Source organism: Cavia porcellus, unplaced genomic scaffold, assembly GCF_034190915.1.
Source record: "Cavia porcellus strain 051 isolate PalLab524CR breed Dunkin Hartley unplaced genomic scaffold, mCavPor4.1 scaffold_29, whole genome shotgun sequence".
Taxonomy (NCBI): Eukaryota; Metazoa; Chordata; class Mammalia; order Rodentia; family Caviidae; genus Cavia; species Cavia porcellus.
Window position 1 is genome coordinate 12651348 of NW_026947512.1, and position 25548 is coordinate 12676895.

Below are 25548 nucleotides of genomic sequence, written 5' to 3' on the forward strand. Positions count from 1 at the left end.
ATATAAAACATCTCAGTACATGTCCAATTTTTTCTGGAGGGTGGAGTTATGAGTAGTCTTAATTTTTATTCTTACAATACTCTGTATTTTCCAACTTGGGGTAATTTCTCCCTTAACTCTACTTTCTTATTACTCACCAACACAGTGTTCTTTTCTCCCCAAATTTCTTTTCTATTCTTCGTATAGTATAACTATTACAGTCAAAAAGTATCAGTAAATGTTATAGAAATACATAGAATAAAATCTAGAAGGAAAGATGCTTAAAGTGAGACAAGCCTACATATAACTTTTTTTTTTTACTTCTGTGTATTCCATGCAATTTCTAAATATTCTTCTAAGGGATTATGTACATGTACCAGTTCCCTATAGTGAATGTAAACATTCTTTATTACAAACATGCACTAAAAAATAGAAGTGAAACTAAATAAGAAAAACAAACACTTAGCCCCCACCAAAAAAAAAAAAATTCTTGCATAATCAGCAGAAAAAAAGCTTAGAAAGATTAGGAGAAAGGAACATCTTCATAATGGTAGTGTCAGGGCCTCCAAATATAGGCTTCTTCATAAAAATAATGGTGAAAATTGCTCAAATCAACTTTTGCAGAATTCAGGAAATTAACCAAAAGGTTTCAACACTTTGAAAGCATCACTTTTTTTCAAGAAAAACAGCTAAATATCAGTAAGATCAACAGGTGTTGTGGTGTTTGAACTTGCCCAATTTTCATTCCCCTTTTCTTATTTCCATATCACCTTGAAATCCTGCAGCCTTGGAACCAGAAGAGCTGTGAAACCAGCGGCCGAGCCACTACTGGAAGAAGCAGAATGATTTTGGAGCGTCCCCAAAAGCCCATTTCCAGAGAGTCATCACTATTTGAACTGTTCAGAAGATTCCTGGGTATATCTGATTTATAAAGTTTTTGACGTGACTCGACTGAGCTCACATAGTGAGGAAAACCCTAACTCCAAAGCATTTTTCATTAACACTGCAGTGACCTGAGTCATAGATAAGACAAATAAGAAGCTAGTTAGAAAATGTAATGACAAAATCTGAGGAATAAGTTAACTAAAGTAGGCCCTGAAAAGTTCCAACATCTTACTGAGGGTCTAGAAGCACAATTACCATTCAGAGATTATATGCATCCCCAGAAAGATATAAGAAATATATTTCTTTAATTCAAGTTGAACTAAAAGCTCTGTAAAAGAAGGAAGAAGTGGCTAAAGCAGAGAGTTTTGAATCTCTAGTGAAAGCCTGTCTCATCACACACTCAAAGCTTATTATCAAAGTGTGAAATACTTATTGATAAAAGACATTGAAGTCAATTTTGGTCCAATATTTTTCCATTGTAATAAAGATTATTTAAGCTAAATAAGCTAAATTTAAACTAAATAAGAGTTCACATCATAAATAATGCAGATTTTACAAATTAATCTGGGAAACAATAAATAATAGCAGTAGCAACAACAATAAAACTAGAGGAGAGGGGAGGCGCATTTCTAGAATTGGTATGTTATATTATTTTAAATGTTTGATATTCACTAAAATCAACACACACACACACACACACACACACACACACACACCATCACCACCACCACCACCACCAACAACAACAACAACAACAAGATGTGCCCCACAACCAGTCAAAATAAATGTACCTAAAGATTCCAAATGTTTGAGTTAGTAGATAGAATCTGCCAATCAGTTATTGTAAACATGCTCAAAGAACTAGTGGAAACAATATGTGAATATAGTATGATAATGATTTTGGAAAATACTGACAAAGAAATTTAGGGGTAGAAATGTAGAACAATAACACAAAAACAAGAGTTACAAAATACTTAGTAATTAAATGAAAAATTTACTGGAGGGACTCAGTAGCAAATCTGAACTGACAAAAGAAAGAATATGAAACATTATAAGGATTAACTAGGATTGATGTCGGTCATTCAGGGGAACAGAAAGAAAAGAGGCATAAAGAAAACTGAGCAGAGTCCCTTTGGACACCATCAAGCTTAAACATATGCATACAATGGATTCACATATAATGAATGTTCCCGATGGAGAAAGTGGAAGCTGTGTTCCAAAAAACATGGCCAGTATGGCAATGACATTAACCTATATACATCAAATTTGAGAAACTCCAACTAGATTAAACTCAACTGCTGAAAGATTTAAAACATCTCAAAAGTAACAAGAAAGATTTATCACATACAAGAGACCTTCAATAAGATGAACAGCTGACTTATGATCAGAAATTACAGAGGCCAGAAAGTGGAATGATGACATACTCAAAATGTTTAATAGAATAGGCTGTGACACAAGAACTCTATATCCAGCAAACTCTCCTTAAAAAATAAAAAATTAAGACATTTTATAAATAAACCTGAGAGGATTAACTGCTAGCAGACTCGCCCTAAAAGAAATAGTAAAAGGGATACTGTATTTCACACTGGATTAAATAGTAACTTGATAGCAACACAAAGAAATAAGAGCACAAGTACATAGGTAAATGCAAAAAATTGTAAGTAACATTGAGATTTACAATAAATACATATTTAGTTTCTGTTTCCCTTTCCTGGTACAACACCCTTAAAACCACTGGACTCTTTGGTGTGAAAAATATCTTTTTTAAGGTTGATTAGGTGACTAAATGACTGAAGACTGCTGGGTACTCTCAAAATGGGGGATGGTTTCCAAGGGAACCAATCACGTATTCAGAAAACTAGAACTTTCAACCCCACTGCCTGACCTCTGCGGAAAGCAGAAGGCAGAAGAGCGCGTTAAAGACCAATGCTGATTATTTATTTAGTCAGTTATGTGTACATAATGCATAAAACCAAAAGTATGAGGTTCAGAGAACTTGCAGTTTAGAACACACATGGAGATATTGAGAGAGTGCTGTGGCTGGAGAGAATGTTATTTCAGCAAGTGCTAATTCACTCCCAGGAGACCAAGAATCCATAAACAAGTGAGTTTATTTGGAACATCCTCCAGACAGCAGGAAAGCTAGGCAGTTAAGGATACTGACCCTGGGTCTTTGTGGTATAACTTTTTCTATACATGTGTCAGGAGATCACGAGGTCTCCTGGTTGCTATGGAAACCACATGACACCTCATCATTTTGTTGGAATGTTATGAGAGCCCTTGTGTACATTTGTTTGTAACTCTTCCATCTGATTTACACAATAACTGCATAAACCAATTTGTTGGTATGCTTATGATATGCAATGATGTAATTCGTATGACAGTAATAACACAAAAATTACACAATAACTGCATAAACCAATTTGTTGTTGTTGGTATGCTTATGATATGCAGTGATGTAATTCGTATGACAGTAATAACACAAAAATGAGCAGAAGGACTAGAGCTCATAGTGAACCAAATTTTAGCTAGATTGTTTTAAACGTTGTTAGCCTCAAGGAACTCTCTATAGTGATCAGCTTGGCCATCACAGAAAAAATACCCAACACCCACAACATGAAGGGAGAGAGATTTACTGTGGCTCACAGGTTCAGAGATTTAGTCCATGGGCTGCAGGCTCCAACGCAGGGGCATCGGAGCTATGGCAAGATAGGGCAACACTGCTCATTTCCTGGGGGCCAGGAAGCAGAACACAGAACACCAGACAGGAAGGGATGGGGAACCAGATACACACCCTAAGACAAACTTCCATGACCCACCAGGATACACCCAGAAACGTGTTTTACTAACCCCTGAGGTGACTCCCAAGTCAAACAAGCTGACAAATTTAACAATTATACCTTGTAAGAAAATAACTTGAAAATATATAGTCAAGGAAACAATAGGGAAATAAAATATATAGTAGAAAATTAATGCTTCCCCCAAATTAAAATGGAAAATGTCCTACTTCCAAATAGTTGCATTAAGTGTAAATGGACTAAACACTAATGAAAAAGATGAATTTTCAAAAAAATGATCCAACTATAAAGTGAAGAAAAGATGCATTTTATTTTTTTCTCTGAAGAATTTTTATTTTTGTTAGTATATGATTGTAGTACATGATGACCACATTCCTCAGGAGAGGCTGGTACATCTGCATAACACAGCGTGATTCTGTTTTCATCCCCTTCCTCTTCTCTCTCTGTATGTTTCATTATTATTTTAGTTTATTAATAAGTGTGTGTATAACATAATATTTACACTCCTTGTAGGATGTTGGGACATGTACATAACACATTTTAATACTTCTTTTATCCCTTTTCCCTCTCCCTCATCCTTGGCCCCTTTTCTTGTTTGTACGTATTTATTTACATTCCTTGTACAGCATTGGTACATGTACATGACACATCCCAAAGAAATACATTACAAATGCAAATGCAAGTAATTTAAAGTGAAGGAATGGAAAAAATAGATACCATCTAAACAGAAACTAAGAGAGAGCTGGAGTGATAATAAATCAGATAAAATACACTAAACAAGAGATGGTTACTAGATATAAAAAAATGGAACTTTTATAAAAAGAAGAGTATCAGTCTTTCTCAAGAAGGTAAAATGATTATAAACATAGGTGCACCTAACAGGATATATAGTACAATAGCAAAATACAACTTGCAAAAATTAAGCTAAAAGGAATAACAGAAAACCAAGTAGAAGTAGCTGAAGATTAAAATATCCCTTCAGTAATGATGACAGCTGCTAAAAAGCAATTTAAAATATTTGAATAACATTATAAACCAATTAGACCTTTTAGACATCAACAGACCAAGATTTCTGTCTTCTTCTGCTCAACCCCACAACAGCAGAACATATTTTTCTCAATCTATTCTCTAGGGTGGACCATAAGATAGGCTATAAAGCAAGTCTTAATCAATTTAAAACACTGAAATTATACAAAATATTTTTGAGTAATGCAAAAAACTTTGAGATATAGATAGATAGATAGATAGATAGATAGATATGCAGAACTTCTGGCAATTTATACAATTTTTTTTCAAGCCTAACTATTCTCTGGCTATCTGTGAACATCAGTTTAATTAAGCTCTAACAAAATCTGCCTGCAGCTAGCAGGTCAAGCTGCAGCCTGCTTCACTATGTGAAGGCTTCAGTCCTGCAAGAAGCCCCACTCTCCAGCTAGATGCAGTGCTGCACGCCTGTAATTCCAGTACTGGGGAGGCTGAGGCAGGAGAATCACTGCAAGTTTGAGGCTGTCATGTTCCACATAGTGAGTTCAAGATCAGTCTGAACTCCATAGTGAGTTCCTGTCTCAAAGACAAAGCAAGAACCCACACACAGCACTGGTCACCAGTCTGGGCCTCCCATACTTTGCACTAATAGAGGTGGTTAGGGGTTCCCACAACCCTCTCCTTGGCATTGATCAATGCTAGAATGGCTCACAGAACTCAGGAAGATAAGGTACAGACAAAGCACTCATCTCTTTGACATTCATACTCCAGTATTCACTGGTTATATAATCTGACAATGGAATCCAGCAGCTAATATTAAATGATCCAGTTCCAAGAGGACAGGAATGGTAGGTTACATGAGAGAGATTACATGTTGATAAATACTGATGTGACTCAGGAGAAGCCAGGAGGGAGAGAAGCAACTCAGCAGAGAGAGAAAATCTTAGGGATCTTAGGAGCTTTGTGTCAGAAAACAGAACAAAGATCAAACACATTTTATATCACAATATCCCAACACCCACCTGAAGTTAGAAATAAGTGGCAGAAAGAAATTTGATAATGTAGAAATTAATGCTTTCCTAAATAATAAAAGCCCCCAAAATCTGAAAGATAATTAAGAGTACATTGAAAAAGAATAAAAATGTTTGAAAAAAATGTGTAATGCAGCTAAAGACAGACTCAGGAAAATTTACAGCTATCAATGTCTGAACTACATTTACGAATACAGACAAAAGCCAATGTGGTAGCACACACCTGTAACCCCAGCGTTTGGGAGGCCGAGTCAGGAGGATGCCCAAAAGGACTCTATAGTGAATTAAAGCAAGACCCTGTCTTAGGTGTTGTACACAATCATCATGGTGATAGCAGGGTCCAACAGTATAGAGAAGTCTGGCATGGACACCGGGGCCAGGACGCCTGTCACCGAGGTGCCTGTATGGTCACTCGACTGCACAGTGGCTGAAGCCCAGGCAAGCGCGACACAGCCTGCAGTCAGGCTGGTCCAGCATCGTGAGAACCTGAAGGGTTCATGAGAAGGGAAGCAAAAGTGACCAGTGGGGCCAGCTCTTGGTGGTGGGCTCCACCATAAACTGTTTTAGCAATAAACACTCCCGAAGATGCTGAGCAATGGGCTGCCAAGGCCCAAGAGGACTGGACCGAGCCTCTGCGCGGGCGGCAGCTGCACAGCAAAGCTCTGGATGAATGGAGACCTGAGAGCCCGGATGCCTCTGCACAGGGCATCCAGGAGTGCTGCCGGCAGCTGGTCGCATGCACAGCGAGTCAGGAGGGACAGTGGGACTCGCCTTTCAGCTAGAACAAGACCATCTGTGCTCGGCGCTGAAGAGCCCACTGAGCAACTGCTCGTGGGTTGCATTAAAAATGGGGGTCAAAGAACCTAAGGGAGGAGATGAAGCTACTGTGGGGTGCCAATTTGATTGGGCCCCGCAGAGGCCTCTTAGCCCTGGGTGTACTGGGGTCCAGCTCAGTGTGTGGATGCAATCAGCTGCTCTGTGCTGCAGCATATTTGAAAGCACTTTCTCTCTTTGCCCAAGGGGCTGACCCAATGCTTAGGACATTCCAGAGGTCTGTAGCACCCCAGATTCCAGAGTTCCGGAACTTTGTTCACAAAGGCACTCTCCATTCAGTAGTCTTCGGTGATGTGCTGCCTGAAGCCAGCGTGGCTACAGTTTCACCCTTAGCTTAGTTTTAACCTAAAACCACCAGTTCCCTTTCTTGCAGTCAGCTCATACCATTTTTAAAGCCAGTGCCTTGGAAATCAGTACATCTGAACTTGAACATGTTGTGTGGAATTCTCTACAGTGTGTTTTGAGAATGGATCTGCTAATTAATGTTGAGAAGGGAATCATCAAAAGTTTGGGGGCTTTTGTTAGTTTGTTTTGTGTTTTTAAAAAATGATTTCAACTGAAATATTTTCCTAAATCTTTGGCTGCAAACATTTGGACTGCACTGTGCCAAATCAAGGTTTGTTTTCAAGGGTGGGGGTTTGGTTTTGGTTTTGTTTGTTTTTCTTTTTCTTTCTTGATGTAAAATTTTATGCAAAATGGGAGTTTTTGGCAGGCTATATTTTCTTGTCCATCGATTCAAATTTAATTCTCTCCCTTTTTAATTTTTGCACTTTAAAGCCCTAAGATGTCAGTCCTCTTTCGGTTCCTCAGCCACACCTCCTTTCCTAGCTCCCCTTCTGCACTGCTGCTGCTGCTTGGGAATACATGGGGAGAAGAAGGGCTGTGGGCCTTGGCCAGGGCCTCTCACCTTGCACAGGGTTTGTGGAGCAGCAGAAAATCTGAGTCACTCCTATCCACATGTGGGATCCCAGCTTCTGGGAGTCCTGTTACTAGTTCGGTGGCCATCAGCAGTCCTCACCAAGCATGACTTCAAGGGCCAGCCTGATATCAGTGCACTGCAGCCAGGCTGCTCCAAAACCCCAGCTCCAAGGAGGAGCCAGGTGGAAGGTAAGGTATACCACCACACGGCCTAGATCTAGAGACCTCTTTTCTTTGGAAGGTTTCAAGAAACCTTTAAGCAGCACAATGTTTATTTCAATTTTGCTTCTCCATTTGATCCTTATGCTCATGCTTTAAGATCCAGTGTCCTTTATCCCAGGTGCCACCTTTGTCAGTAAGAAGACATCCGATCTAATGTGTTGGCTGATGGCGTATGAGCAACAGATGTGAGATAAATTGCTTTTAAGATGATAAATCACATCTTCTGGTTTAACCCTTGTGTTCTTTGTATATTGGGAACTTCTGTTGTCCCTGGTCCCCTGATTGACGGTAAAATAAGAGTCAGGCTTTTGGTGGGTGACAACCTTTGTGCTGTTTGCTGTTTCTCTGCTTACTGTCCTAATAGTTGTCCTCTTGCTGGTTGCAGGCTCTCGTAATGCACTTTGGAAAGAAGCTTTCACACTCTGGATTCTAAACTGTTAATCCTCTCTGCTTTTCTGTGAAACATATTAGCATGTGTTCACCTGAGATGACTATGCCTTGTGAGCCAGTTAATGATGATATTCTATGCCCTTCCCTTCTCGCTATAGTTCAGGAATCCGACCTATAGAGGCAGCCTCCTGGTTTTTTGTGGTGAAGTCAGTGCCAAGCTATACATCTGGGCAAGAAAATCTACTCTGGTTTTCTGCAGGGTATGATTATGTATGTGAAGTATAGAATCCCACCCAGGAACTGCCTGTTTTTATCCCTTGAGAAAGGAGTGGTCATGGCACTGTTTTGTCTCAGTGGTTTGCAGTTCCTGGGGAAAGAGTGCATCTTGGCTACTTGTCCGAGCCTCCTGTGATTGACAGGTCCACGGAGGAAGTGACCAGGCAGTAATCGAAGGCTACCCTTTTTGTTTTCCAATGTCCTTGTCCTACAGACTTGTCTGGCAGTGCCAACATCCATTCTACGTCTCTCAAAGCAGGCATTTCTGTCCCCCAGATTGGCTCTGAGGCCACTTTGGTCTGCCTGCCTCACCTGCCACCTGTGCGGCTCCCAGCTGCCTGAGCTGTCCTTTCCTCTTACTGAGTGTGTGTCCTTTGTCCATCCTCCCTCGGCTGCCCAAGGGCCAGGCTGCATGTCACTTAGGCTGGTGTCATTTTGAGAGGACCAATGCCTGCGTGAGCCTTTTTAAATTTTCAATAAATCGGTGCTTTTTCCTTACTTCAAGATATTAAATATAAATAATAATGTAAATGACAGATCTTTGTATGGAGCTGTTTGAGTACTGCTTTAAAGAGTTCGCTGAATCTGCTCTGCCAGTCTTGAGCTCTGGCTCCTGACCCTGGCCACCTAGAAGCCCTTGCTGGAAGCTTTCAGGAGAGCAGAAGCACACAGCACCAGAAGCCCACAGGAGAAGTGTTTAAGTCCAGGTCTGAGTCAGAGCAGTGTTCACTATTCTGTCATTACAACCTATGGGTAGTCAGTCTCTCTCTATATTTCTTATTATCTGGGGCTTACTGACCAAATCTGCAGAAATAAATTGAAACACTCTTCCCTTTAAGTAGCATTATAGTGTTTACTTTTTTCCCTCGGAATTATTTCTGCACAGTTCTTGTCAGAGGAGAGGGGACCAGAACTTCCCCTCCCTGTGACAAAGGGCATGCAGGTAGATAAAGGAAGAGCTGCCTCCCACGTAGGGCTTCCTGACAGGCAGGGCTACAGGAAGGGAGGAATGGAGGTGGCCTGCCCACGCTGAGCCTGCCCTGGAACCTATCCCTCCAGAGCCTCCCCTTGGGCTTCTCTCCCTCTTACAGTTGGTCCTTGTGATCCTCCTGCAGGCCTTCACGTAGAAATCCTCCCTTCTTTCCCTCCATGAAGCTACCTGGCAGAACAAGGTGACACCATAATCCCTGCTGAGCCTGGTCCTCTCAGCACCCTTTCAGGCAGTCTCCTCAGAGAATTTAGACTTTTGAGTTGCTGAAACTGTTTTGTATGAAGAATTTAAATCTACAATGGATCTTTTAGCAAGTAGTGTCTGCTTTTAAAAAATATGTTTAAGTGAGCTAAGGATACACTTTCCTATAATCTTGTGCACAGCATAGGGGCCCAAGTGAGACCTTTGGTAGGTGTCTTGGTTGCTGCTTTACCTTGTGAGAGCCAAAGAGATTAACTTTGCCACGTCTCAGAAAGTTGCCACATTTCACCCAGAAAACACTCATTTTCTTCACATCTTTAACCCTGTGTTTAGAGGAGCCACTTGTGCTCTTATACCTGGCCACCTCTTTCTCTGTCAGGGGCTGAGGAGATTAAGAGGGTAGATTCAGTGTGGCAGAGCCAGACCATGCAAGGGGAGACTCACCTTCCCAGCATCGCTGAGAGATCTTTCTCCTGCTCTTTGCCCCGTTCATGCCCATTGTCTTGGAAAACGATGGTCCCTTTGTCTTAAGGCTTTTTAATAAAGCCATCACCAGTGAGAATGGCATCTGTTTCCTTTGTAATAGGGCCAAGCAGCCTTTCTGAAGTCAGAGGTGGTCAGGAGCTCTCTAAAGTGCTGACTTACCTATTGGTCTGGGTGGTTCTACTGCTTTCCAAGTAAGAACTTTTCTTTTGCTTTCCTAAAGAGTTCTGCAGTTATTTGACAAATACGTGTGAGTATCGTATTTCCTTGTGGTGTATGTTCTGTTCTGGTTTGTTTTTAAGGCAAATGCCTGGAGGAGATGAATGTATTTAGTCTATTAGATTTGTGCTACTGGATTTTTTAAAAAAGTAACATTGACTAACTGTCTTTATTGTTTATCCGGTAAGATTAGTCTATTGATTAAAGTTTGATAAGTAAAAAAAGACCCTGTCTAAACAACAAAAAAACAGCATCGATAGCCAAGGCTTAAACCAAGAAAAGGAGAATGAGTTTAAATGCAGAGCTTGTGGAAGAAAGAGGGTTCTGATGATTAGGGTGAAAATAAATTGTAGAACAAAAAAACATTAGGAAAGCTTAATAAAATCAAAACTTGGTTCTATAACGAAATCCATAAAATTAATAACATTTAACCAGCGTTGTCAGGAAGAAAGAAGTTTCTAAAATAATGAATGAAAGACAGAACTTCAATAACAACTACACTGCCATGAAGGAGAGTAAGGAATATAATTGTCCTTCAGCACCAGTGAGGATTCAGTTCCAAGTCCTGCCTGGCCTTGTGGATATCGAAGTCTAACAACGAGCAAATCTCTCATGGTATTCGCATATGACCTATGCACATCCTCTTGCACATTTGAGCTCATCTCTGGATTACTTATAATACTTACATACCATAAGTGCTACATAAATAGCTGCTATACTGTATTGTTTAAGGAATAGTGACAAGAAAAGACACATGTTTCTTACAAATAACTTTCTTCTCTCTACCTTCTTTTCTTCCTTCCTTTTTGTGAGTGGGCTCTCCCCAAATGGTCCAGGTTGGTCTCAAACTCATGAACTCAAGTGATCTTCCTGCTTCAGTTCCCAAATACCTGGGACCATAGGTACATGCCACTGGACCAAACTTTCCAAATATTTTTGATCCAGAGTTAGGTAAAGTCATGGATGTAAAATCCATGAATATGGAGAGTCAACTGTCCTTGGAAAAACTGCTCACACATTAGGCAACTTAAATCTAAATAAATTTTTAGAAAGACATAAACTATAGAAATGGACTCAAAGTGAAATGGGAAATCTCAATGGACTATATAGAATTAAAGGGGTTAATCAGTAATATGCTTCTCTGAGAAAAATAAAAATAAAATCCCACACCATATGGCTTCACTGGTAAAATATTGAGAAGTTAAAAAAGGATTAATTCTGGTTTCATATCTCTTATCCGAAATACTGGGAATCAGTAGCATTTCTGGTTTCAAATCTTTTTGTTTTTAGATTTTATAATATTTTGGGTTTCATAATTTTGGATTAGGGATGCTCAACCTGTATAAATCATTTGTAAACTCTTCCAAAAGATAGAAATAAAACCAATGTTACCCTGAACTAAAGGCCAGAGATATCACAGGAAAACTACAAACATCAGTAACAGAATGAAAGATACTCAATCTAATACTAGCAAACTAAATCTAGAAACATAGAAATGATGAACTGATATTTATTTCGGAAATGAGAGACTGACTCAATATACAAAAACAATTCTGTGGGTTAAGAATTTAGTTCAGTGGCACAGCACCTGCCTGGCAAGCACAAGGTCCTGGGTTTGAGTCCCAGTACCCCAAAAAAGTTTGTAAACATGCAAATATAATTCAATGTAATATACCATGTTAATAGAATGAAAGACAAAAAGCTGAAGTCTCTCACCTAATCAGAGGAAACATTTAAAATGTTCAACAAACTGAATAAAAGAAAAAATCCTGAACTGGATAAAATCTATGAAAAACCCATAGATAATATCACAAGGGTGAAAGGTAGACTGTTTCACCACAGAGACACAGGAAAAGAACAAACTCATTTGTTTTCACTACTTCTATCCCATAGCATACTAGATAAGGAGTAAAGTTATCTCTGTTTGCAAGTGACATAATCTTTAATATAGAAAATTCTAGATAATCTCTGAAAGGACAGCATTTATAAGCAGTTTCAACAATTTTTCACAATATAATACATAAAAATAAACTGCATTTTTATACTTAGCAATAATTAACCTGAAAAAGAAATTCTAAAAAATTCCACTTACAATAAAGCAAAAAAAAGTTACAAAAAATGACAAAATATTAGGAATATATTTAACAAAAGAGGTACCTGTTTGTATTTTGAAATGACAAACTGTTCTTGAAACACATTACGATACAGAAATGAAAAGACATTTTAAGCTCCTCAATCCAAAGACTTGATATTGTTAAGATGGCATACTCTCCAAATTAATTTACAGATTTAATGTATGACTAAGAAAAACTTCTTTTTATTTTTTGCATAAATTGATGAATTGGTTAAAAATTCATTTATCTCTATAAAAGGGAAGTAGAATGGCCAAAATAATATTCAACAAGAACCAAATAAGAGTGCTATGGTTTTGCTATTTCAAATCTTACTACAAAGCTATAAGAATCAAAAGAATGTGGTCCCGGCATAAGGATACATACATAAGTCAATGCAATTAGAAGTTCAGAAGTCACTACATTTATAGACAGCTGAGTTTTTATAAGAGTGCCATGAAAATTCAAGAATAGATTTTTTTTCCAAAAATGGTGCTGGAACAACTGATAATTTATATCCGAAAAAACTATGCTGGACTTTTACCTCACAAAATTAATTTAAATAGAAGATACCCCTAAATTAAAACTATCAACCAAAACAAAGGAGAAGTAAGCCTCTATGAACTTGAATTTAGCAATGTCTAGATATGACTTTAACTCGTAAATGAAAGGAAAAAAGTTTAATCAAGCTTCATTAATATTTAAATCATATATGTTTTAAAAATATCAAAAAGAGAAAAGATGTCATAAAATGAGAGAAAGTATTTGCGAGCCATTATTTGATAAGGAATATGTATCCAGAGTATGCAAAGAATTCTTGCAATTTAGCAAAAGACCAATAATCCAATAAAAATGACGTGGCTATTTCTCCAAAGAACATACAAATGGCCAATGATCACTTGAAATGTTGCTTAATAACATTAGTCATTACAGATCAAAACCACAATGACATACCATTTCATTCCCACTGGGATGACTAAAAGCAAAAGACAAAAAAAAACAACCGATGGCAAGGATTAGAGAAATTGAAACTCTTGTGCATTGCTGGAGGGATTATAACATAGTACGGCCACGCTGGAAATTGTTTGAAAAGTTCCTCATAATATTAAACATAGAAGTATGATATGACCCACAAATTCCATGCTAGGTATATACTCAAGAGAAATGAAAGCTATACCACCCCAAAATTTGTGTAAGAATTTCATAGCATCATTATTTATTGTAGTCAAAACAATGGAAAATACCCAATTGTCCAGATGAATGAAAACCATACTTTCATGTATCTATGTATGTATGATCAATAAATCCAGTGAATGTTTAAATGTTCTGTAAAATTATTACAGAAAATGACTCATGCCCATCAATCTCCACACAAAAAATCCTCACTTTAATAACACATCTGTCCCATTGTTGTTACCTCTTTCTGAAGCAGTTGTAAAGGTCCTCTAAAGAGTTGGGCTGTCATGGCAGCCTCAATGTCCTGATTTGATTCAAAATGTTTACCTTTCATGGCCATTTTGAGGTTGAGGAGGAGTCAGAAGTCACACTGTGCCAGATCTGGTAAATAAGGTAAGTGAGGTTGCACCATAAAGTGTTTCCAAGCCTGCCCGTCTGTCAAATGGCACTAGGCCATGGCATTCACTGTATTTTTAGTCACGTCGTGCAAAGACACTCACAGAGAAGCTGCTTCCAAAACTGCTTCAGAAAATTGCAAGAAGTATGGCACTAGTGTGTTCAAACTGAGGAAGAACAGCTTGGGCAGGATTAGTGGCAATGTATCTTTTATTATAATTTTTTGTTAGATTTCCACATCCATCATATATTTAGATCATATCTCGTATGAAGGAAAGTTATTCAACTAGAAGGAGTGGCCTATGGACCCATGCTGCAACATGGACACAACTTATAAAAATAATGCTGAGTAAAAGAAGCCAGTCACAAAAGGAACTGTCCAGAAAAGGCAAAACCGTAAGGATAGAAAGCAAATGGCGGGACAAGGAGCCGCCAAGACCCAGGAGGGTTCCATCAGGGCTGGTAGAAAGATTCTGGGTTTAGTAGTGATAGAGCTTCAATTCTGTGAACATATTAAAACTCACTGAATTATGCATCTTAAAAAGTAGATTTTGTAGTGTATAAAAACCTCCTCCAAGTTATTATTAAATAATAGTGTAGGAAAATTATAGTAGGAAAAATGGCCGCACTTAATTCTCTCTCCTCCATTTCTCCCCTCTTCCCCTGCATTCCTCGACCCCTGCCTGGCCCAGCATCTGGCTCTGTGCTTTCCTTCTTCTCCCTCTGACCACCCCACCACGCCATTCACAAGTAACAAGCGCTTGCTGCACTCTGCTAAGCATAAGAAATTAACTGACACTTAGACCATGCAGGCAAACACTGCACATCCTTATAAAATACACACCCTTCCTCATGTACATTCTGGTATTCCAACGGCAATTACTGTATTTTTTCCAATGAGTGACTTTCCTTTCTACAATTATGAAAGTTTCCATAAAACTGATCAAATTGATTGGTTCAGAATAGTCCTCTCCAATCTGAGTGGAACTGTCTCAAGCACCTCATCTTCCCCGTCTTCAGGCTTTCAAGAGCAGAGTGCTCCTCTCAGACCAGCAGTAAACACACTCGGCTCCTGCACTCTCTGGGGTGAAAAGAACAGGCAAGGTGGCTTCCCACCAACAGCAGAAACAACTCGGACTAGTCACCCTCCTCCATCAGCCAAGGCCTGAGAGCCAGACCAGCTTTCTGATCATGTGGCTAGTGCAGTCACAGAGGCTGCTGATTTGGAACGGCAGTAGCTTTAATGCTCTACCATCGCCATCTTGGACCAGGTACTCTGTGTTTTCATTTTGCAATGAGTCCAGCAAGTTCCAGTTGTGGCTGGCAGTTTCCTGTGAAAGGAGAGACCATGTGCTAAGCCAGCTTTGGTCCTCTTTTCCTTGCCCTCCTGGATTTCACAACAGGTTTCCTGCTCTAATATGGAGGACAGAGAGAGTTGAGAAGGGTGTATCTTCCCAAGCACATAAGTAACAGGCATGGAGACTGTTCTTTCCGAGGAAAATTGGGCCAGTTTCAACTTTTCTTTTTAGCAAGGAAAGAGTCAATGATATAAAGTGCAAGAATAAATTTGTGTGTGTGTGTGTGTGTGTTTGTGTGTGTGAGAAGCAGCATTTATCCTGTTTGACAATGTGCCAAGAGCTATGCATTGCATATCATTTCTTCTTTAGAACAAATTATGAAGTAAATGTTACTATTACTCCCAACTTACAGGTGGAGAAAACCATTCTTAGAAAATTTAATCACCCCAGTTCACAAGGCAAGCAAAGGACATGAGTGCCAAAATTTTGTTTTTTAATTCAATACTTGAAATATTCTTTGAGATACTTTTATCATCTACTTTATATAGATAAGGAAACTGAGGCACTCTTTCTAAGGCCACATAGCTAATAGGTGGCAGAACACATTTTAAAATCACACTATGGTTCAATTTTTCAAATTTAACCATTAGCTTTTATCACCTCCACATAAGAAAGAGTACCTAATACAATATAACTTAAGAACATAAAAAAGTATGGAATAATTACCAACTTCTTTTTCTAAAATTTGGCCCTTGTAAATTGACTATGAAATACCATATTTGCACATGACGATGCCCAGTGCCATTCCCTAAGACCTACTAGTCAGGGACTGACAATCAGGAAATCTCCATATAGCAGTACTATGTCTTCATCTCCCACATACATTTCTAAAATTCCCCTTACGTATTGTGATGATATCTCAAGAAGATCTTTCCCAGCCAGTAAGGGTCTCTTGGCAGCAATCTCTGACTCTAGCACGGCATACTAAGAAACAAGCACCCAGCCCACACAGGCTGACCATTACCTCCTCTCTTCCCGTGCCACACCGCACTGTCCTTCCTCTGCCCTGGAGTCTGTTCATCTAGAACAGTGACAGCTCACTCAAAACAAGAGCTATGGCTTTGGGAGGGGCAGTGACCAATGGAAGAATTTACAGATGAATAAGGTGACCTTCGGGTTTTCTTGTGCTTCCTCAGCCCACCAGCTCCACCTTGTATTTTTTTCTTACCAATGAACACCTTTTTTCGTGAGAAGATGGTCCTGGTTTCCCTCCCCAGCATGGCTGCGGTATAGGAAACCACACACTGACCTATACATAGAACTGACCTGGACATCTGTGGTCTGGAAACAGAGGTGAAATCACTAATCTTAGAACAATCACTAGGTTATTTCACAGCTTTTTTGTTTGCAAATTCTAGAGACAGTCAGAGGGGGTTTTCCCTGTAAGTGCGAAGGACAATGAAAAATGAAGAAGGGAAATTATTCGTGACATTCACATTCCAACATTACTAGATGATTTATAAAACAATTTCAAAGGACTAGTTCTGGTCCCCAGAATGGATTGAAATACTACACTATAGCATTCAAAAGTTGAAATAACTTTTCTGAAAAATACCATGATTGTATAAATAGAATGTTCTCAATAGGTGTCTTAATCAGTACTAACTTGTATTTGTATGATTCTATAAGTTTCATACATGCTTTTTTGTTCCCTGCTCCCCAAACTAGACTATGAACTCCTTGAGTATGGGAGACAACTGGAGTGACTCCCCTTGAATACGGAACAATTGCTGCAACTTTGATTATATTGAGACTGATTTCCTTATACTGATATGTACAGTGCTGGCTATGGATTCCCTTCTCCTTCAATTAGCTCTCTAAGCATTGCCAATTAAGGGAGGTACTGGTGTGTAATCTCTAAAGCCATCAGACAGTCTCCTGTTTCCTTAGTGCTCTCTGTAAACGATATGAGCACAGCAGGATGGCAGAGTCATAAGCTCTGGGAATGTCAACTGGTCATAAGCCTCAAGGTAAAGAGCCTATGACTCCCCAGGGCACAAAAGTTTACATTATCAGAAACCAAAGCAACAGCCTCCTAAAACAATTCAGCTGCTACCTTAATTGAATTATGCAAATTGATCCTTCTGCATATCCTTGTCTCTGCATTTTGCAGAATGCTTTTCTCCCTACCTGGCCAGCCAGCTCAAGTTACTCACATAATTCCGCCATCCTCACTGTCACTCATCCCTGACCCACCTGCTTCTTCACAAGATAATAAATTCTGGGAGAGGCCTAGGATCAGGGCCTTTGTTGGCACATCCTCATGAGGATTGGACTCAGGACCCCTTGGCTGCCCTTAACCTGGAAGATGCTTTGGTGTCTTTACTCTCACCATGGGTTGCAATGGAGGTGGTAGATTGGAATTAACTTCCTGGGATTCCAATGTCTCAATGGGATTACAATTATAACTTTTTGGATTGTGAGGAAAACTAGAAAAGGTTGACTGTACACATTATCTGGGATTGCAATACTTGAGGGAAGGAATTCTTTCAGAATTGTGTAACATAGCTCAAAATACATTTCTTGATTCTGAGCACATCATGTGAATCTACAATGAAGGGTCTCTTAGAAGAATTTAGGAGAAATGCTTTCTACCTACCCTGCACTTCCTTAAGATTCTTGGAATAATTCAGATCTGTTTCACATTTTCAGTTGTATGAGTTATTGGTTCAACATAGAACAATGCTTGTGTTTTGGGTTTACTGTACAAAAGGGACTCTAACAACAGATTATGTAACTAAGACCTTTAACTACAGAGAAGTGTAAGGGAGGGTCTGGACTATGGCATGTCTACCTTTTGAAAAGGAAATAACACTCAGATAACTTTGGACAAGTACAATACCACCCTTATGGGCACTTTGCATCCTTGAGACCCAAATGAAGTTCAGAATAGTAAATACTAACTATCATGTTCCACTTCTTTGAACAATAGTCTTGTATTTGCACAGAACTGTTTTTGCAAAGTCTTTTCACACCCATTATCAAATCTGAGTTCATACCAATCTGATGAACTAGGTCAGAAATCACACACCCAGATAAACTAATTTACTCACAAATGCCAAAAATTTTAGGGAAGCAAGGATTAAAAAAAAACCTACAACAATTTTAATGGAGTATCATTCCTCCGTAATACTCCCACTTCTTTGGCAATAATACACTGAGTGAATTTCAATTTACAGCTTTCAAAGCACAAACATTATGTCACTGTATATGCTAAACTTTGTGTTTGCATATTCTGATTGTAGTGCACTGCCCCAGTTTTCAACACATCTTATTTATTTCCTTCAATCTTATTGTTGACTAAGGTTCATAGCTACTGCTAATTTACTATTTTCACTTTATTTATAATATAAATAAATTTTTCTTTCTTAAAACTACGTTTAATCAAGTTCTTTGCTTTTCCTCAAGTCATTTCTACTTGCTCAGATCAATATGAGATGTGTGTGTGAATGATTTGAGTAACTTCTACATGTTGAATTTATTTCATCTTTAGCTTATTTATCAGATGAATTGTTTTACGTTTTCACATTTTTTTCACTCAATGATCTTTTAAATTATTTTCTCTTAATTTGGGTTACCCAAAAGCAGACACTGAAGCAAGCACCGAGCACAAGTCATTTACCTGAGAGGTGTTTTCAGAAAGACAGGTGAGGAAATGGGAAAACAAAGAGAAAAATCAGTGAAGAATGTGTTGACAAATGGAATCCCAGTGGGCAGGGGTCAAATTCTCTAGACAACTTCTGAGAAACTGCCTGAAAAATGCTTCAGGAATCATATTGTCTTACACACACACACACACACACACACACACACACACACACCACCTATTTCTAGGTAATACCTGCTGCTTTGACGGTTGAGCAAATACAAAGGTCAGGAATCCAGATCATTCTCATATCTGTCACAGAACAGCCTCTGGCATGAGCTAACTGGCATAAAGAAACCCTCACCAGGAATGGAACAAGCTCACTTGTCCCTGAATATCTTCCATGGTGGTGGAAATAGTCCATAGAGTTTTATGATGTATAGTGATCCACTCAGACTTTGTCTTTATGTGGCAAGAAAATCCAAGGTTAAAATCACAGAATTAGTAAGAACCACTTAAAGCCAACCCGAGTGCAATAGTATGTGAAAATAAACTCACAGAAGAAAAATTGTAGCAAGTAACTTAGTAAAAAGCATCTTGAAAATGTTTGGCCTTAAGGAAAGTAGCTGGACCTGGCCTGACATCAGTAATGTTTTCTGGACACATTGATTTCAAGCTGAGCTTCTGCCCCAAAATATGAACACCATCTGAGCTTCTGACCTTGGGCTTTTGCCTGGTGAAAGGTGTTTGCCCCAGATGGGACACTGTAGCCGGTAAAACCTTGGAGGCAGAACCAAGGGGCTCTATCGTGAGGTCATCTTCCCGCCTCTAGGCAATTTACCTGTGGCGCAAAATGAATAGCAGTGGGCTACCTGTGCATCACTAATGCCCCTCAGGCACCACCCCAAACCTAAGCTACAAGTATGCACCCACACCACGTGTCTGGCGGAGAGAATGCCAGACCCCGGAGGGTCATGGGGTCTCTCCCCACATTCTTAAAATAAAGGTCTCTTTTATTTCGTATTTCTTATCTTTTAGCCACACCAAAATCCTATCAGATGGTTCCCTTCTGCGCCAAAAATTCTATAACCTGGCATCTGAGATCCTCAAGGGTAATGTGGGTTGATGAACACGGTCATTCCTAGTACACTTTAAAGGTAATTTATCATCTCGGGAAAAATAACTTGTCAGGTTTTTCAGTGAAGTTTTAACCTGCATTGCTCTTATCTGAAACTCCTTCTGTTATTATTCCAATTTAATAACATCATTAAGAATGAAGCTGAGAAACCTGATGGAGTTTTTTGTTTGCTTGTTTTCTTTGTCTTTGCGGAAACCTGCATTAATCGGTGTGAAGGCTGGAGTTTATTTACCTTCCATGTAGATCTAACCTTACAATATCTCATCACTGTGTTAATGGGCCTACCAAACAGGATAAATATCAGCTCTTACAGTAAAACGTGTGACCAAAAAAAAAAAAAAAAAAAAAAAAAAAAAAAAAAAAATCAAAATAAAAGAAAAATGTTACCAGGAAGACAGAAAACTTTTCCCTTCCAGAATTAACCAGAAAATGACAACAAAGAAAATAATCAGATGTTAAGAAGTGATTATACCCACGGGTAGTAGTACATAAAAGGAAACCTTGCCATTTGACTTAATCCAAAGCACTTCAGGAAGATACCTAATTTCCACCTACGGGACCCTACCCAAGTGACCACACATCTGTTTTAGTTTCTGTCTCTGATTAAGAACATACAAAATGAAGCTCAGAAAAGTAAAATGATTCAGCTGAGGATTCTAAACGTGTGAAAGGCGTACCAGGCCAAGAAAGGCTCAGTTTTCAGCTGCAACCTCAGAACCTGCATTGTGCTGGCCATGCCCTCGGTCTGGTGTGGGGAAGGCAGGTTTCCCAGTGAGACCTGCCAGCAAAAGCCATTGTAACTGCCGGGAAACCACACATGGGTTTTAACCAGGAGCAGGACTCTTCAGGGACTTCCTCTGACACTGGAGGCACAAATTTAATTTCATTCCAAATGCACTGTGACTGGGAACTTCATTTCCACACAGGTGACCTGAGAACTTAGTGTCCAGAAACACTTAAATACTTAATTATCACTCAGGTCATTACTAAATATTTTTAAGTATAAGGGAAGAAAAAGAAGATAGAACAAAAGAGAACTGATTTTTTTTAAGTTTAAGAGCATAATGGTTACTAAGTTGAAATAAAGATGAAAAGCAATTGTTTTAAAAATCTTCATATATATAGTGTATACATATGTATATACATGTACACACAAGACATTAACTATACCGCCAATTTGTTAGTTCATCAAAAAGAACAGTTCGTGCTTTCATTTTTGATTGTTCAATCTTTTTTTCATGCCAAAATCTTGTAATCTGAACAACTACTTTGAAGATAACAATATGCAATGTTTTAACAAGTGTTAATTTCCTATTATTTTCTTTTGAAATTCTGTATCATTATTTTTATTCTTTTTTCATTGTTGTTTTGTTTTGAAAACTAAAAGTAAGAACCTTCTCCACGATAGCTTCAGATCTATCTTGTATATTCAAATTTCACATATGTTTAACTCCTAGTCCAGTGCGCCAGTCATGAATTAAGCTGTGCCAATTTTTAAATTAAAACATTATTCATTCATCATAAAATTCAGATAATGTAGGACTGTACTGAATTTACTGGAGTTAATTAATTCCTTCCATTATGATGATGGATATTTTTAGCAGTCAAGAATATTACTGAATATTAATTTACCAGAAGTAGTAATGAATGGTTAGAAAATAACAAAATTTAAGATTAACAGATTAAGAAGCCAACTGGAGTTTTAAACTCCCAGAAAGCTAAAGTATGTTCTTTTCACTGAATTATTTCTTCTTTTAAAGGCTGTTCAGCCAAATTCACATCTTTTATGACTTCTCTATACCACTTTGTATCATTCCAAAATAAATTCCCTTTTAAAACCATAACAGAATCACAGATCTAGGAATGTTGAAATCAGAAGATACTTTAGAGAAGATCCTATGGCCTCCCTGAAGCCTATAAAAAGGGACAGAGAATGGGGCTGTTTGCCATATGTTGAAAGCTAGCGTTTGCTGGTGTGCTTCAGAAATGCCAAATTAGGGCCAACTTGCATCAGTTGATTATCCAAATTCAGCTCTTTAGAAAAGGGTGAAGGAAGTAAAGAGAAGAGAAAGCAAAAACAAATCCATAATCTCTTCACATGCAGTGAGTTATCATAAAGTACTGTGTGTATTGCGGGTGTGCACCCTGTAAAGAAATACTATTACAAAGTGGCCATTGAAGACCCTCGTGGCATCAAGAAACATTTAACTTTACTTCTGGCTTTATTTCCCCTTCCTATTAGAAATTGCTCCTGAACCAGTCAATGAAACAGCCAACTTGTGATATAAGTTCAACATGTGGTAATAAAAAAATGAGAAGAAAGTAGTTTGCATAGTCTAAGTCAACTCTCATATTTCAGGCAGGCGCTTAAGCCACTGAGCTAAATCCCCAGCCTACAACTCTCATATTTCAAAAGAGGAAATCTTTCAATAATGCACAAAAATTCACTCATCTGAGCTTCTCAAACAAAAGTACATAGTCATCATGTGATCAATGCCCTCCTTGGAAAGCCTACTAGAGCTTTGAATAGGATGGTTCTTGCCAAGACATGTTTATGGAATGTATCTGCTGGGTATACAATATTCAAGTCAGATAAAGGAGAGTGTTCATGAAGCTCACCATTCTGAAGGAGAGGGATGACCTGTGGCTTCAGAGTCAGACGACCTTGGATGTCATCCCCTGCAGATCAGCTGCCATCTTCTGCCTTTCTCAAGCAGAAAAATCTCTTTCTCTCTCTCCATCCCTGTGACCTTCTCTCTTTACCTTTCTCTCCACCACTGCCATCATGTTTCTTTGTCTTTTTCTCTGCCTTCTTTACTTCCCAAGCAGCTTTTATACCCTTTTCTATGGAAACACAATGAAGGCATAAAAAACAGCTGACACACAACATTCCAATTCATTGCCTGTAATGCGGTTAACTCAACATTGATTGCCTGGTAACAAACAAAAAATACATAAAAACAAAATAGTCATGTCCCATCCCTGAATAGTTAAATCATTCATTAATGATTTCCAGGTGCTTTTCTACTCCCACATGTCTGTAGTTACTTCAACGCAAATTATTAGGTAGAAAACAAATATATTTAGGGCTGACCTTACCCAAATGCAACAACTTCTTTAGTAACCTAAAGAGATCCCAGGACTTAGGGAAAGATGATTGGTCTGAATAAAGGAATAATAAAGATAGCAGAATCACAGGGCTATCAGAGATTCAACAAACCCTTGACTTAACTCATCCATGCTTAGGCTGGTAGTTTTGTTGCTATCTATCTATCTATCTATCTATCTATCTATCTCTGTATCTCTTTGTCTCTTTCTTTTCTTTTTTACATTATATAGCTATGGCAAGTTCATATACCATGCAAACAGACCTCTTTACTTTAAGCCTGATAACTAGACCTCCTTTTGTGTTCACTCCATATTGGATCATTTTTCTTATATCTGCAATACATTTGACCTGCTACAATTGTATCTTCTTGGTGTAGCAATTTGGAAGTAACTTCTGGCCCCACAGTAGCCCCTTTCTGGTACTGACCTTGTCCCTAGTATTCTTTCACTCTCTGTTTAATCCTTTATTCCAAGCAATGCCCCAAATAGCTCCCATTCTCCATTTTCAACTCTTGATTCCATTCACTGCATGGGACACACAGAAGTGAGCTGGATGGAGTCCTACTCTCCCCAGCCCTGGACACATCTGAATTTTCAGAAGGCTCCATGGGGTAACACACTTTTAGGGGTCCAGGACTAACAGCTAACATGAATTCCCAGAAATTGCAGTTTACAATTTTTGTGGAATTATTACCTAGTACAATCACTATGGAAATAAGGAGATTCCTCAAAAAACTAAACTTAGAAATTCCATTTATCTTACCTATTGTCCTTCTAGAAATATTCCTAAAAGAGGTAAAACTATCGTACTACAGTGATACATGTACACCCGTGTTTATAGCAACAAAATTTGTAATAGCTAAATGTTGGAAGCAGCCTGTGTATCCATGAGCAAATGAATGGATGAAGTAAATGTGGTATTTACACACAGTGAAGCATTACTCTTCCATTAAGAAGGAAGAGTAATCATTTGTAGAGAAATGAATGCATGTTTAAGCCATAAAGTTAAGCAAAATAAATCACAGTTTCTTTTATATGAGAAGCTCAAACTATAAATGTGATCGCTCATATCCCGGAATAAATCCAAAGAAGCAAGAAATTTGGAGCAAAGGCTTTATTTCCAGGCCTGGCGACGCAGCCTCCAGTAGCCAATATGGAAAACTGCGTGTACAACAGACTAAGGGTGGGGTTTTTAAAGCTAAAAACTGCAAAGCTGCTGACTTATTTCAGATAACATCTTGGATTCTTGGTACATTCCATTGTTCTCTGTGGTTAAACATTTTCCTGGAATAGAACACCTTGCAGAAACATGCGGCAAGGGGGTTAGGGGGGATTTACAAGAAGCTGAAACTTAAGGTCTTTACTGGAAATGGAAATTTAATCCTATCGAAAACGGTGCATACAGAACAGGATGGAGGCACATTGGTTAGAGCTAGGCCATAACATTCCCCTCTAATGTTGTGACAGAGGCCAAACCTTTGGCCTAATGTTACGGATCTTGGGGAATAAGCTCAGAAGCTTGTTGACAGATCATCATCAGTTTTATGCTCTGCATTTGCTGTCTAATATAAGCAGTCAGCTTATTGATTATACAGGGGCCTAGGGTGACTAGTAGTAGGATCATGACAAGGGGGTCAGCTAGGGTCACTACTAAACTAGTTACTCATGGCGAGAAGGAGAACATTAGTTCCATCCATCCTGAAGTTCCCCATCTTAGCTTTTCCCTTTCTTCAATGCCCCTCTGGAGTTTGGCTAAGTTTTGTCTTACGATTCCAGACTTGTTAGCATATAGGCAGCATTGTTCCCCCAAAGCTAAGCATAATCCTCCTTCTTCAGCTAATAGGAGGTCTAACTTTCAGCGTTTTTGAAGGGCCACTTCAGCTAGCAAGTCAATCGAGCTTTCTAAAGCTTCGATAGCATCATGAATTTGTTTCATCCTCTCATTCACCTGCTATGATAGCAAGTTGTACTGATACATACTGACTCCCAGGGAGATGACCCCCAGCCCAAGAGCCGAAAATATACTAATTCCAGCTACAATAGGAAGGACTGGGCTTCTTTTGCTTACCCGTTGGTTGGGAGAAATGAGGATCCTATTTCCTTCTTCCTCTGGATGCCAATAAATTCTAGGTAAAATTTGGGTCAATACACAAACTTCATCTTGGTCAATAATGAACTTTTTTGAGGTGACGCAGGGGTACCATCCTGAAGTACAGGCCCACCAATGGCTTGTTGGGGCTACTATGAGGGTATGATTACCAGGCCCAGTGATGCCATGAGAACTTGTGGGATCACAGTATTCAGGGGCTGTGTGGCTGGAATGATATATGCAAGTACCACTTACTCCTGCTAATCTGGTGTTTTTCCATAAGATCTGAGGGAGTGCCATGTTGCACCTAGCCACACTAGGTGATGACTCATTAGTGACCTTAATGAATCCCTCAAAAAGGAGGGGGTCATAGGA

At 38.9% G+C, this 25548-nt stretch overlaps 1 long non-coding RNA gene across 4 annotated transcripts in view; it reads right to left on the reverse strand.

The window, feature by feature from the left end:
* LOC106028761 (uncharacterized) overlaps positions 1 to 25548 on the reverse strand; it is a 263015-nt gene that overhangs the window by 169330 nt on the left and 68137 nt on the right. For all 4 annotated transcript variants that reach the window (XR_010044598.1, XR_010044599.1, XR_002792478.2 and 1 more), the window contains exon 7: positions 22596 to 22820. This is a non-coding gene — a long non-coding RNA (uncharacterized LOC106028761). The remainder of the gene's footprint in view (positions 1 to 22595; positions 22821 to 25548) is intronic.